Raw genomic sequence first — 14,510 nt, 5'->3', positions numbered from 1 at the left:
GACTTAAGATCTTTTTTCCAGATTCTCATTGGACCAACGACTGCAGGGGGCTGGCTTGTGGTTCACAGAGGTCTTTCTAAACGCTCGATGAAGAAGAGGGTAAAAAATAGGAGACGTCTACGTGGGAATAAATTAATAGTTCAAAATTCTACATCTGTGCACTGTGGGATTCTAGAAACCGGCTTTAAACCGAAACACATTAACTACAATAACCTGCTTGCTCATATAGGATTATTTGCAAATGTAATACTACGCGTTCTACACCCGTATTAATCACGGTGCACGATCCCAAGTCAACATAAAATGTTAATACGTTTGATTAGGTTATAAAAATAATAAATTTATTTTACATTACAATGTTTTGATTGCTTTTGTTTTCTTTTTTATCCCATAGAGTGTTTATGAAATCAAACGCCGCAGGAAAAAAAGGTACCCTAGCTCATTGAAACATAATTTTAATATTCTTATGATCGGTTTCGTTATAGATTCTATTTCTACACTAGTCAAAATCTTGAGAAAAAAGCATCCAGCAGTTCCTGAACAGCACACAGTAGGGAGAGAGCACACGCAAGCATTACACCAACGAAGATGCGTGTATAAAGAGGGAAACTATGAGCACATTCAGAAGACTACAAAGCAGACGTATGATTGTGATCGCCTAAAAGCATTTTGTATCATACTTTTTTCCATTTAATAAAATAAAACTTTATTTCAAAATAAAAAGCGTACTTTGGCATAAGTCGTTACATTTTCGTATTCGGTACCATTGTGCGAATCTAATAAATTGGAACTGAACAGGAGCCGTACACAGTAGCTACCTGCTACTATGGATATTGTAGAAATAAGACTCAGACGGAGATGTTTTAAGAGATTTGAGGTCGTGGTACGGATCTGTATTCACTGTCTTCTGATAACCGTGAAGACAAACACCCAGTGCTGTAGATTCTCAAAACACAGATAATATTATTGAAACCTGCGATTTAAACAACGGGTATTGTATTGAATTTAATGTCAACGTAATATCTGTTACCAGTGTTCTAAATATATATACTCATCAAACTGCAATATACTCAGTTTAATTATAGAATATTATTGAGTGAATAAATATTCTTTGTTTTTAACGTGTTAACGTTAAATCATTCCCCTACCGGTTACTGGGCTATTTCCAAGCAAATAAAGCTCTAAATCTCTGTACAAACCGATAGCGCTTCGTGCGGAGACTCCACCCACATGAGGCAGTAGCTGCAAAGGACTCTGGAACCGTTTCTTTTTTTTTTGTTTTGCAGTTGTTGAGCTGAGGCTACTGTGTCATATGCTTCATATTCCATGTGGATATGTACTTGCTCACGTACAGTATGTGATAGCCATTCAGCTGTGTGCGCTGCCACTGCTAACCTTCTCCTTGATATGGACAACACAGAGGATGATTACTGTAGGCGGTCCGACAGAAGTCAGGTGCATGAAGGGATATGGAATAGAGGCACATGGCTAGCTTGTAATCTTCAGGTGTTCTGGTAATGGTATAGTCAAATAGTTTTGGTGCTGCCTGTGACTGTAGAAGAGGAATGGCTTTGTCTTGTAGCAAAGGTATGTAAGTCTCTAGCTAGATTTTTAGGCATCCAGAGATTAGGATGGTATTCAGGACGAGGAGGTGGATAACAGGATTTTAAACCCTTAGGTGTGTGTAATACAGTAAGTTGGGCAGTGCACCCTTAGCATACTGTCTAGTTAGGATATAAAATAGGAGATTATGTAACCTGCGCCATCTATATGTAAACATGTACCAGACAGGGGGTGATAGACATGTATCACCCTGGAAGTGAAGAGTTGGAATAAACAGAAACAGCACTTAATGGTGTGGTACCATTTTATTATGTTGTAGTGCTCTATGTTTGGTTCATTTGGCTTCTACTATCCAGCCTTTAATATAAAGTGGCAGTAACAGTGTCTTGTGCATCAATCACGTATATGGTACAAATGTTTAATTTGTGTATAGTTTCTATTTTTTCTCTAAAGAGCCCTTTGTTTAACTTAAATTAAACTAACTGAATTATATAGTTTCAGTTTTAAAGTGAAACAAAAAAAAGAGATTTAATTAACTGCCAATTTTTTTCTCCATGTACTCTATAGTGGAGCTGTGGAACCTTAAAAGATGTAACTGAGTGATTAGCTTTGCTTAATTTATTTAATATAAGAATTTTGGACAACAGCAAACTTGTGTTTTGTCACGGTATCTTTGATTTGCCTGCTTACCTATTGTTTGTCCTATTTTACTAGAGGTCATTAATTAAAACATTCATTTTATTTAATTGAGGATCAATTAATGTCATTGATACAGCCATCACAAAAAATCTCTTTTGATGTACATATAAGGTATAAAGACATAAACAGGAAACATTCCTTTCTGCCCTCTAATAGTCTAGATTTTGGTTGCTATTGAATGTTCTATTGTAACCAATGAACCGTTTTTGTAGTTATAAATCTTAATGTACTCTTAAGAGAAAGAAAGACCTGCTTAAAAAGCAATCACTTGTGAAGTACATTTTGTCCTAGAAGAGTCAAAAGGATGTTAGTTAGAAAGTACACACACTCACTATTTATTCATCTGTCTTTTAACGTCTTGTTCTGTTTCCCTCAGTAGATCTTTGATATGAAATATGATTTTCATATTATGATAACACTATCATTTTTCCAGTGCCCTGTAAAAGTATTTGTTTCCTTGCAGTTTTCCACTATTTTGTTTGACACTTTCAAGTAGTACTTTATTATTTAGATTCAACACATTGTGCTTCAAACTGATAGATACATATTTTGCTAATTTTATGTAAATTGATGCACTTTTTAAAGAAGAAGCAATCAAGTACTCAAACCCTTCAGAAGTATTCAAAACCTTTGCTACAGGAACCCAAAATTAGTTGCAAACAAATAGCTTGAAACATTGCACAATTCATTTAATGGTCTCTGTTCATGTGTAATGAAAGTGCCTTAATGTGACTTTAAAATAAATGCATATCTAAGTTTTCTGAGATAGACATCAAATTGCAAGCCATAAATCACATAAAAAATCAACCATGAAAACAAAGTAGCTATTAAAACAAATCAAGCATTGCATAGTAGGGGCAAGATCAGGAAAATATTACTGATCTCATTGAGTTCATTACTATTCATCATTAAAAAGTGAAATATGCATCGTTCCAGGCAGATATTACCTAGATTAGGTCACTTTTCTAAATTCTGCTCCTGGGTAAGCAGGAAACTGATTAAAGATGCTACTGTAAAATAAACATTGACTTTGTTTTTGTGATTGGAGTCAATGTTCATAGATTGACAATATCCTGGTCCCTACACAAAACTGACCGGTGTGGAAGAATGGCAAGAAAGAAGTCTTTAATGAAAAAAGGCTCATCTTAAGATTTCCCCAAGATATTTTGAAGAATGTTTTATGGTCCAATATGACAAATATGGATTTTTTTAGTCTAAAAAAGCTCTTCAGGATAAAGGACAAAATGGAAGGTGCAAAATTCAGGCAAATTCTATGGGAAACCCGAGTTGAATCTCCCACAAATCAAAAATTAAGTCACAAATTCACTTTTCAGCATCACAATGAACTTAAAAAGAACACCAAATGACAATGAAGAAAGCGAATGCCCTTGAGTAGCCCAGTTCAAGTTCTGACTTGTATGCAATAAAATATTTATGGTGCAGTTCAACACTTGCAGGCCCCAATTGATACAAGCTGTAAGGAAATTGTCATAACTGTAGCAATTTTGCCAGGAAGAATAAACATAACTTCATCATTCCAGTGTGCAGAGCAGGTAGAGACCTATCCAAAAATACTGACAGCAGCCAATTACTGCCAATGGATCTTCCATTCAGTATTGACTTAGAGGGTTGAATACTTATGCAATCAATAAATTGATTTTTTAATGTATTTGCAGGTTTTGCTGTTATTTAACACTCTCTACATGTAACACTCTCTACACGTGTTTAATGCCCTCATATAACAATATACAGTATGGACACATAACACTATACTGTCATTAATGTAAAAAAATAAATTAGTAATAGGTGAAATTAATATTATGAGTAGGATACAAAACTAATATATAGAAGAACAATCATTTTAATAGTTTTTCTGAAACAACATTCTAGCAGGATTAATGTTTTATTCTTTAAGAATAGTTTTTCTTATGTTTTAGGAAAATCTATCCAAATTTTATAGAGGACCATAATTTAACCTGATGCTTGTAACTGCTTGAGACTTTTTGGATCATGTTTAAAACACTTCTGTTACTTGTAAGCTACACCACTTCAAACAGCCCTCCCACCCAATTAATAAAACTGTCTCCAAGACAATGTTGTCTTTATTTCTAGTCATCATTTTGTCAATAGACAAAAATACAAAGGCGTATCTGAACTGCATTGGAGTAGGATTTGTTTCGGGGACTAAAGTAATTTAAACCAAATGACTTAGCAGAGAGTTTGCATTTCTTTGTAAGAAATGTGAGGACATCTTTTTCAAAACTGGAAGGTAGAGAAACTTTCAATAAAGCTTTAAGCTTGAACATGAATCAAAGCTTGGTGAAATCTTAGTATTTTCCGAAGTGTTCCTACTGTTGTGCTGGTAAAACTCATGGTATCAAAGAAATTATCAATCACTCCTTAATAACGTAAAATCTGTCCTTCTCAGTCCTATCCTTTGTCTGTTAATAACATGTTCTTTTTCATTTGTTATCAATCATTGTCTTATAGAGATAAGTACACATAAATATACAGTATAAAGATAAGTAGGGTCCTTATGTACTACAGTACATGCCATCAAATGTAGGTTTAAGCTACAGTCTCACTGTTTCAACCACAATCATAGCAGTTGCCTGTGAGAAATGCAGTGCCCACATTCTCTCAGACCTTTTGGTGCCACAAGCTGGTCTGAATTAATCTGTGTGAAAAATTGGCAAACATGAATAGAAAACCTTTTATGAATGACCATAACATTTTGTGTAGAAAAATACTGACTGAAAGATTCAAGAAGAATCTAAAGAATCAAAAAGAGCAAATAGTGTTACAATGACTTCAGATAACAAACTCTCCCTCATAACTAATCTATACTGAAACACTTTAGGAATGCACTCCCTGATTCAAGATAAACATTTGATGTTTTAATGTTATGTTTATTCTACACATTTGTGCTGTGATATTATTTCATCATTTTTAAACAGGTTTCTGACAAGAAAGCTACAAAATCACATGTGTCACAGGGCATATGGTTCATTCAACTCAAACTTGGTGTATCTACCTTTTGCTCAAACACATGCAATTGATCAGGGTGCCATAGATATAAATACAGAGTGCAGGGCTGTTCCTCTATTCACTCTGTAAAGTAACTATCAGATCAATATCACTTGATGATTGTTAATATTGATGTAGCTAGTCTGTCTCACATATGCTTGACAGGATAGACATCTGGCAATACACTAGGACAGTCCTTGATGTCGATCCCTGTTTCATAAGTCATAAGCGACCCTTGCCAAGTGGGGACCAGCATTATTTTATTTAAAGATTAAGAGATTTTCTTGACATTTGTTTTGCTCTAATAGTGGGTGAAACATGTCTCATAATACTGTCAACCTAATGCTATGCAGTGAGATTACAACTGACAACAAGCTGACTCTTCAGGTTGGTGTTAATGGAACACCAAACCATTACAATACTACCACAGAAAAGAACGTTGTCCTTTAAACAAACGTGCCTGAACCTGTTGTGATATCAATTTATACACTTGCTCTGTCATTTCCATATGAAATACAGAACTAGGAATCATTGCAAAAAAACATCCTTTGTCAACATCCTAATTCACATGTTTTACGGTATATTATGTCTAATTGTTAGTAGCCATGGTTGTTTTGATTTAATTCCTTAGGAGGTACCTTCAGACCAGATTGTTGTGTTGTAGTATCATTAGACTGTACACAGTTCATTGGGTTTGGGTAATGATGCTAGGGTCTGGATGATGGTGGATGGAAAGTCTAAGAATAACCATGCAGCTGAACATTACAACATTTTTAACAGCAAACAATTCAGAGCACCTATCTCCTGTCTTTCAATGAGGTGGTGAAATATGATTATACATAATACTGTTAACACTTGATTTTAATTTAAATAAATACGTTTTAAATTAATAAAATATGATAGATTATTTATTACTCTTCATGATCACAAGCTCAAATAATTTTTCAATTTTTAATAAAGTCTTTGTGTGAAGCATTTTGTAGTAGAAATAACACTGAATTAAATTTAATACATTTAATACATTAAATTTGTGATGTATTTGTGATGTACATACACCACATTTTGTATGCATTTTAGTATCTGTCACTTAAATCCAGACAATCAGTATTGTTAGTTACATGACTGATTTTGTGCATTTATAGTGGCTTTGTTTGTCTAAGAATACTTTTCCATTGTTGAACAATTAAAGGATATATTACACCCTGCAGAAAGCTGACAGAAGTGTTGAGTTGCTTTATTTTCCCGTGTATGAGAAGGACAATATCTCTGTGTTGCACAAAAATAGCCTATACTATAACCCAACTAACATACTAAAATATTAATTAACTAGATTAATATCCACGTTTCTTGATCCAGCATTTTAAAATAAATGATATAAAATATAGGCTGAAATTAGTAACAGTGAAACGCTTTAGTAATTCAGTATCAGTAACAATAAAATTATTTTACATTTTAAGGTACTGTATTAAGGACAAAAAACCCCAAAAGAATAAAGAGTCATGTGAAAGGTTTAAATTTCAAATCATGATGACACTGGACCTACCACAGTACCCTTCATCATGATATATGAAATCTTGAAATCATTTCATTCAGAGTCTAAAGACAGGGAAATAAACTGCATAACCCATTTGGCATTCTCAAAATTATTTTAACAGCTTATGGATTAAAATAGTTATCTAAACAGTTATGCAAAATGTGTGAGGAAAAGCTAGTCAGCATAGTCTAATTGCATTCATGGGCATTAACTTAATGTGCACAAAGTGAAGATTGGAGCACACTTAATATTTACAGCTGAACTAGAAACAGGAATGCTTTGAAGTCCAATAGAAAAGGAAGGATTTTTATGGCACCTTAGTAATCTTTAACATTCTTAACTCTTTGTATCACTCTCAGAATCTTTGTGAATTATACAACTTACACTGATGAAAAAAAACTTATGTTTAGATGATGTTGTCAAGTATGTTAATTATAGACTTCAGACAAAATAGCAGAAAATACAGCTACAGGAATCATGTTACATTTTCTGTACATTAAATGCTACACTGTCAAAATGAAAACACATTAAACAAGTTACGGCTTTAACACAACCCTGGCAACATTGATACACAGACCTGAGCAGCCACTAGATGGACTGTTCTGGAATATTCAGCCACTCTTCCTGTACAGCTGCAACCAGCTGCATGTATGTCTGCCTTTTCAGGGAAGTACCTGTGGTGAGACTGGAGTGCCCCACGGTCTTCTCAAGAGTGGAAGGGTCAGAAATTCATGCCTGGAGACTAGTTGCCAATTAACAGAGAGGAAATGTGGGAGGTGCACAACACAAACCTTACTGTGCCCTGAGCTCGTGAGTTATGAGCCCGACTTAGTAGGAGAGCTCCTACAAAGGAAGAAAGGAGGAGAGCTGAACAGGGAAAGGAGCCCAGCCGATGGAGCAGCTGAGCTTACGTGACCAGGGGGGGTTACAGCTCTGCAGGCCCACATGTTCTCCAGCTGTTCAGACCAAGTAACTGAGATCCAGCAGCTGTGAACCAGAGCTTGGTGCTTGCAGAAACAGTTGGAAATTGAGCATGATGGTGTATTGGAACTGTTGCAGGCAGAAAACGCATTTGTTTGAGACTGCCTCCACTGCAATGTCAGACAGAGAGACACCAAGGTGCAGAGCTGGGAAAGCTATAGCAAGAGTGCACCAAATTGACATGTGAGCTGAGCAAGAGGAGTGAAGTCCAACAGGGTCACAAAAAGATAGGAAAGAGCCCGAAGTCCATGCTGGCTGCCTGTGAGACACAATCAGCCAGCTGCACCACTTACGGTTCAGTCAGGCAGAGAGTGAACGCTTACTTTGGAAGTAATTGAAAGAAATGAGCAATGAGCTGGAAAATTCTTAGAGGAGTGGCAGCAGCCTCCAGGCAGAGCTACCATCTCCATAGTAGCAGCATAAGTGAAGGACCAGGGGACTGGAGAATAGTTTTAGCCAGGCTGTTGCTGATAAGAGACATTTGGAGATCCTGTCTGCAGAGGTCCTGCTGGAGACTAGCCAAAAGGAAGAAAAAGGAAAAACCAAGGGACAATCTACAAATGGAAGAAGAAATTCAGGAACAAAATTCCAAATACTTGTTGTTTTGATGGAATGCTTAAAAACCATCAATACACCTCTGCTGATAAGAAGTCCAAAGAGAAATTAAGTTCTGCTAAAGCCGCAGATGGTGTTGTGGAACAGCAGCAGCTTAGATTATTCAAGAGGGAGACAAGGGTTGCTCTTCAGATGTCTCTCTCTCATTCCTTCAATGCAGAACAGAAAAAAATGAGCTCAGGAATTCAAACAGAAATTGCAAGACATTGTCATCCAGTCCACTAGAGAAATTAGGCACCAGCTCAAGGAGGCAGAGGAGTCTCAGAAAACCTTATAAGAAGAGGCTTAGTAGTATGGAAGTGTGCTACCTACAACCAAAGGCATGCTGGAGGACCTTTAGATAAGCTTTGAGCAAAGGGAGCTGGTGTGGAGAACAAAGATGGGAGATTCTCAGAGCTAGCTGAAAATAGCCAAGCTTGAAACCCAGGAATCTGAGTGAGATACTAGGATACTAGCTTTGGTCAGGTAGGAAGCTAGTATCCTAGGAAGTAGGAGCTAATTGTGCCCCAAGGCTCCCAAAAGGAGAGAGTGGCCAGTGTCCTGTGTCCCAATACATGAGGGAGGTACATCTCTTGTTGCCAGGAGCAAGGCAGGAGAAGCACCCTGGACTGAGTCTCCAGAGAAGGGAAAAGGGAGTTATCATTCCTGTTCTGGTTTGAGCCTCCAGAGGACCATGGGAATAACAGCCTACTACCTTTTGCTGTTGTCACCTTGGCTTAAATACCCTGAAGAAGGGAAAGCTGTAAAAAGGGTATCAGGTGTCCACTGCAACCACTACAGAATACGTAAAGTGACATTGTGAGTCAGGGCAGATCGCTTTTAAGTTTAGTAATTTCAGTAAAGGGAGCTTTTCTGTTGTTGTAGCCAATTGTACTCTATATGGCTAATAAAGTGATCTTAGCTTTCAGTGTCTTTGATTCACTGGAGTCTACTAATAATACTGCACTGAAACCTCCAGCATCATATAGTCTTGTCATTGTCATTTTCTACATGTTCAGAACCTTGGAGACACTTCACTTAGGGATGAGACCTGCCACACAATGCTATTGGAATTACTTTCTGAAATAGTTCAACTGAACTGTTGCATCATACCTTCAGTGATAGCCAGTGATTTACCTTTCCAGCCATGTTTTTGTGAAAAATGTACAGTTCGTAGGTCCCATTCGGTCAATTAAAACTTATTTAACAAAGTCTAATACAAAGACATGTCATTCAACCCAAACGAAAGAAATCAAACACTTAATGTAGTTTGTAGCTGATAAATATCTACACAATCAGTAGATGGAACACATTCAAGTGTTCTGCTATAACTGCTTATTCTCTTTTGCAAGCACATTTGCTGCCCTCTGCCTCGAAGTGCTGAGAGTTGTTTTAGGCTATTAACACACATTGTAATAAACAGCATGAGTATTCATACACTTTATAGATATTTATTAAAACTTAACAAGATAACATTTTAATTTTCAAAGGCTGTTACAGACCAAATATCAATCTTGAGTAATCACTGAGTTTAGTAATAAAAAAATGATTGTGAAGCAAAACTATTACCCAAAAAAGTATTCAAACTATTTTCTTCATGATGAATTATAGCATGTGTTATTCAAATATCCTCTATTAAATAACTATAAAATGTATAACAATCATGATGGTCTAAAAATAATTACCAGGAGGAACAGACAAATCCAACAAGTACTTCAAAAAAATGCTAATAACAATGTTCAGTGTGGATTTCTGCCAGGTTCATACTGGAAGGTTAACTGGCCTCTGTACAAATTTGACCCTGGTGTGAGTGTGTTTGTGTTTGTGGCTGTGTGTACCCTACGATGGACTAGTGCCCTGCCCAGTGTGTATTCTGCCTTGTGCCCTTTGTTGCTGGGTTAGGCTTCGACTCCTCCATGACCCTGTTCTGGATAAACTGATTAGAAAATAGATTGATAAATAACCTGTGGCATAAGTTCCTAGGAGTCAAATAAACACAAACACATGAAAGTGTTCTATTTATATTTTTTAATGTAAAAACGTAAGACTAATATCTGTAAAACTTGCAGCTGATTTTCTATGTATGATCTACAGTATGTAGAGGAAATGTAAAGGAATTCAATACAAGTGCAAAAAAAAGCAACAATATAACTTTAGGTTGTCGAGATTGAGCAAAGAATAGGCAAATCTGAGAAGAAATCTGCTTTGGTCTGCCAAACAATTAAAACAAGGACAGTGACTCAAAACACAAGGCAAAAGTGTAGCTATTGTGACTTAATAAGAAGGGATTGAATGTCTTGAGAGGCCCAGTCAGAGTCTTGACTTAGCAAGAGTTGAAAATTGCATCAACAATCTGTAGCCAAGACCTTGAGGAAAATGGGATAAATTGCCCAGTGTGCAAAGTAAGTAGAGACATCTTAAAAAACTCACAGCAATAATTTCTCTCAAAGGTGCTTGCACCAGGTAGTGACTCAGGGGGGTGGATATTTATGTAATTCACATTTTAGTTAGTGATTTTCCTTTGCAGTTTTCGCTGACATTTACAGTACTTCTTTTAATTTAACACAGATTACATTAAGATTCCTCTAACCTTCTTTTCTGACAAGGGCTCATGCACTTCAATCAAGATTTGATTATTTTAATTGATACAGAATAATTTTTATACAAGTTATACAAGGACAATGAAAAGAGACTGATTTGTTTAACAATTCAATTCAATTGAGATAATTTTTTATAAGCAAGGAGAACATATTGAATATAATTATTTTAATAAATGAATAGATATGTACAGTATGATTTTTTAATCATTTATTAGGTCAAGCATCTGAATAGTTCTGGTGTGTAAACTAGTGTCAATGTAATAAATCATCTAACATGATATGGAAAATCCTTTTATATGCATTTGAACCATAGTTCCACAGTTACAAACACAAAGGTATAGGTATTAATATTTTCACTTGTTAGCAGCAAATACTTAACATGTTGGATGCAATATGATATTAAGTGACCAGCTATGAAACTGACACTAACTGACACAAAACTCATTGGACTTTAGGGGGTGCTGTAAAAACATTTGGTATTTAAATGTACAGGCAGAATTTTGTAGCTTTTGCTGGTTAATGCTCTGAAATTCCAATAATAAAAAGTTTCTGTTTTTTTTATTTACTGTGAGACTTGTGTCTTGTTTTGTGGAATTCAAAGATTGTAGTGTAGAAATATTGTTCAATATTACCCTCTTCAATCTGTGAAAAACTCAAATTGTGCACTAACGAGTTGTTTCAATAATACAGAAACAAGTAAAGATTTATTCCATGCTGAGAAGAACGGAAAAGAGACACACCTTTTGGCTGTGGAGCCCTCTTCAGGTGTGGATTTCAATAATACACTAAAACACAGATTCAACTGTTATGCCTTGGTGCAGAAATGAATCTAAATTTCCATTGACAAAACGAAGGACTAAATGAACATGTAAAAATTTAGGTTATATTAGGTACAGTTTTTAGGAAAATCCAACTACTGTGTTCATGATTCTAGTCAATTCTGAACCAATTACTGAAGCAGTAATGCATCTGTGTAGATATCAATATGTTCTATTTAATGTTTATTATTATCCTTATCATGACATTATCAGCCCCAGCTGTTCCACAGAATTCCTTCTTCATGTTGAATATTGTATTTAGAACTTTACTGCATTTCTTTTCAGATATGGATGTGTTCCATCATGACAGTCATCATCTCCAGGGTGTATCCTGCCTTGAACCCATAGCTTGCTGGGATAGGTCTAGAAAACTGATGAAAGCATTTCAAAAGTAATCAGTAAGTTCATAGAGTTGCAACTTGTGAAAATTAATTTTGGTAAATCTATTTCTATTTATATATTGAGTTGTAACTATATCAAAAGACTAAAATATACTGTATAAAACAGTGTTAAAAAGTTAAAATAATGAGGAGGCCATTGGGCCCATGATAGTCAACTCACTTCCTGTAGATCATCAGTTCTCAGCCTGAAGCTTGTAGGTTGTGCTTGGCCTAAATGATATGCTCCAAATAAAATGTAAAGACTGCCACATGGTTTGTCGAGTGATACATTCAAACAATTGAACAGAGAGTGCCAGCAGCTGAACAAGATAGATGAGAAAAAATTGCTTCAGGAATCGATGAAAGTAAATATGAACATGACTGAAAAGAAGCATCACAGTTTGGCAGTAGAAAGCAGCATTGTACAGGATGACTGGAAGATGCTTGCGGTTGTACAAAGTGCCTGAAAGCCATTTTGTTTATTATGTTGTACAGCTCTCATTGTTTACAAACCACACAAAATACAGAGACATTTCGAGACAAAACATCAAGATTTTTAAGTGAAGTCCACAAACAAATCTCAAGACAGAGGATTAAAAAATACTCATCTTAAGTAACTGAGTAGAAAGTGCGTGACCTGTTTATTGGAGCAGGCACTTTGGCACTTCCGTCTTACAAAATTTTGTGGAAGCTTGCCAAATACCAGAAGCATTTACTAGTAAACTAGTAAGAACTAGTAAAAGCTAGTTTTAGAATCCATACTCTGTTACTCTTTAATGAGAAACAAAAGTGAAATAATACAAAGAATAAAAGAACACAATAATGCAGAGTGCCAACCGATCTCTGATCTTTCAGAAAATCTGACTACTCATCTTGAATAAATGATTTGCTTTAAAACTTCCACTTTAACAGCTAAATTTAGCAGTCAATAAATCAGACTCAGGAGACTTCAGTACTGTACAATTAAGTGTTTGTAGTTGTATTTATAAATTTTTTTGGATGCTTGCCAAATACAGGAAGCATTTACTAGTAAAAGCTAGTTTTAGAATCTCTACTCTATCTCTTTAATGTTTTGAGAAACAAAAATGAAGTAATATGAAAAATAAAAAACACCAAAATGCAGTGTGCCAACAGATCTCTGATCTTTTAGAAAATCTGACTACTCATCTTGAACAGAAGATTGGCTCTAAAACATCTGCTTTAATAGCTAAATATGGCAGTTAATAAATTACACCCAGGACAGTAAGTACAACTTTGTGTTTGTATTTGTATTTACATTGATACTGCCAACTTTGAAATGACCAAATATTTGCTTTTGTTCCAGTGACTACATGTTCATTCTTGTAAAGATGATTTGCCATACACTGCTGTTCTCCAATCCTGTAGTGAAGTGAACAGTCTGCTAAATTCAGTTGTTTATTTTCCAACAGGTAGATCAATGATGACTTGGAGTAAGTAGCCTAAATGACAAAGGATCGGGCATTTCTTTTGGTATTTTACCATATTGTGCAGCATCAGGCTTTGTATAACGTGTGAAGACAACGACATAAAGGGAATAATGGACGTTGTTGTTAAAGTAATTACATTAATTCAAGCAAGACCTTTACTACATTGCCACTTTCTTTTTCCTGCAGCAAGACATTGAGTCTTCATATGGTGATTAACTGTGTGCTTTCCAAGGATAGAAATCTGGAATTAAAACATGACAGATGGAAGAAAGATTTCGCATTCCTTGCCAATCTCACTAGACATCTAAACAAACTCATTTTACAACCACAGAATTCAGAAAAATTAATAGATGAGTTAGTGTATAGAGTCCAGTTTTAGGAATAGGAATTAACTGCAAAAGAGGGAGTAAATTGTTTCCAACATACAGGGGGCTTCATACTAGAGATATAAGATATAACTGTACTAAATACTGTATGCTGAATGAATATTTTACCAAGTTTTACAATCCAAGATGTCAAGAACATGCTTCATGTCATAGCACTATCAATATTGGATCATCTTAACTGGCACTCAGGTTTTAGAGGAGCCAGGGCAGATAAAAATCAATAATGCTGTTTATACTGTACCTTTCTGGTACTGCTTCTGGTCCTAGTTTAGTGTATGCTTCTAGTATTTGTTCGGTTAATTAATTTAGAACATAAGAAAGGTTTCAAATGAAAGAGGCAATTTGGCAAATCTAAATTTAGGTGCACAAATTTACCTTAAATTAATGAATTAACTAGTTGAGTGGCTTTTGTGTGCAATGATAGTGTTTCACATTATTTTAAATTAAAAACAACTATCTCTGTAAGGTCACTCAGTTACA

At 35.5% G+C, this 14,510-nt stretch overlaps 1 long non-coding RNA gene across 1 annotated transcript; it reads left to right on the top strand.

Annotated features, from left to right (window-relative positions):
• The first annotated feature begins 10 nt into the window (after window positions 1-10).
• Window positions 11-14,067, top strand: LOC148674563 (uncharacterized). The gene is made up of 4 exons (XR_015935341.1): window positions 11-99; window positions 395-429; window positions 12,102-12,214; window positions 13,627-14,067. It is a non-coding gene; the product is annotated as an uncharacterized LOC148674563 (long non-coding RNA).
• The last annotated feature ends 443 nt before the right edge of the window (window positions 14,068-14,510 follow it).

The sequence above is a fragment of the Lepisosteus platostomus genome, chromosome 3 (genome assembly GCF_059453375.1).
Source record: "Lepisosteus platostomus isolate fLepPlt1 chromosome 3, fLepPlt1.hap1, whole genome shotgun sequence".
NCBI lineage: Eukaryota > Metazoa > Chordata > Actinopteri > Semionotiformes > Lepisosteidae > Lepisosteus > Lepisosteus platostomus.
Note: the sequence above shows the minus strand (reverse complement) of the source record. Positions and strands in the feature narration are given on the sequence as shown.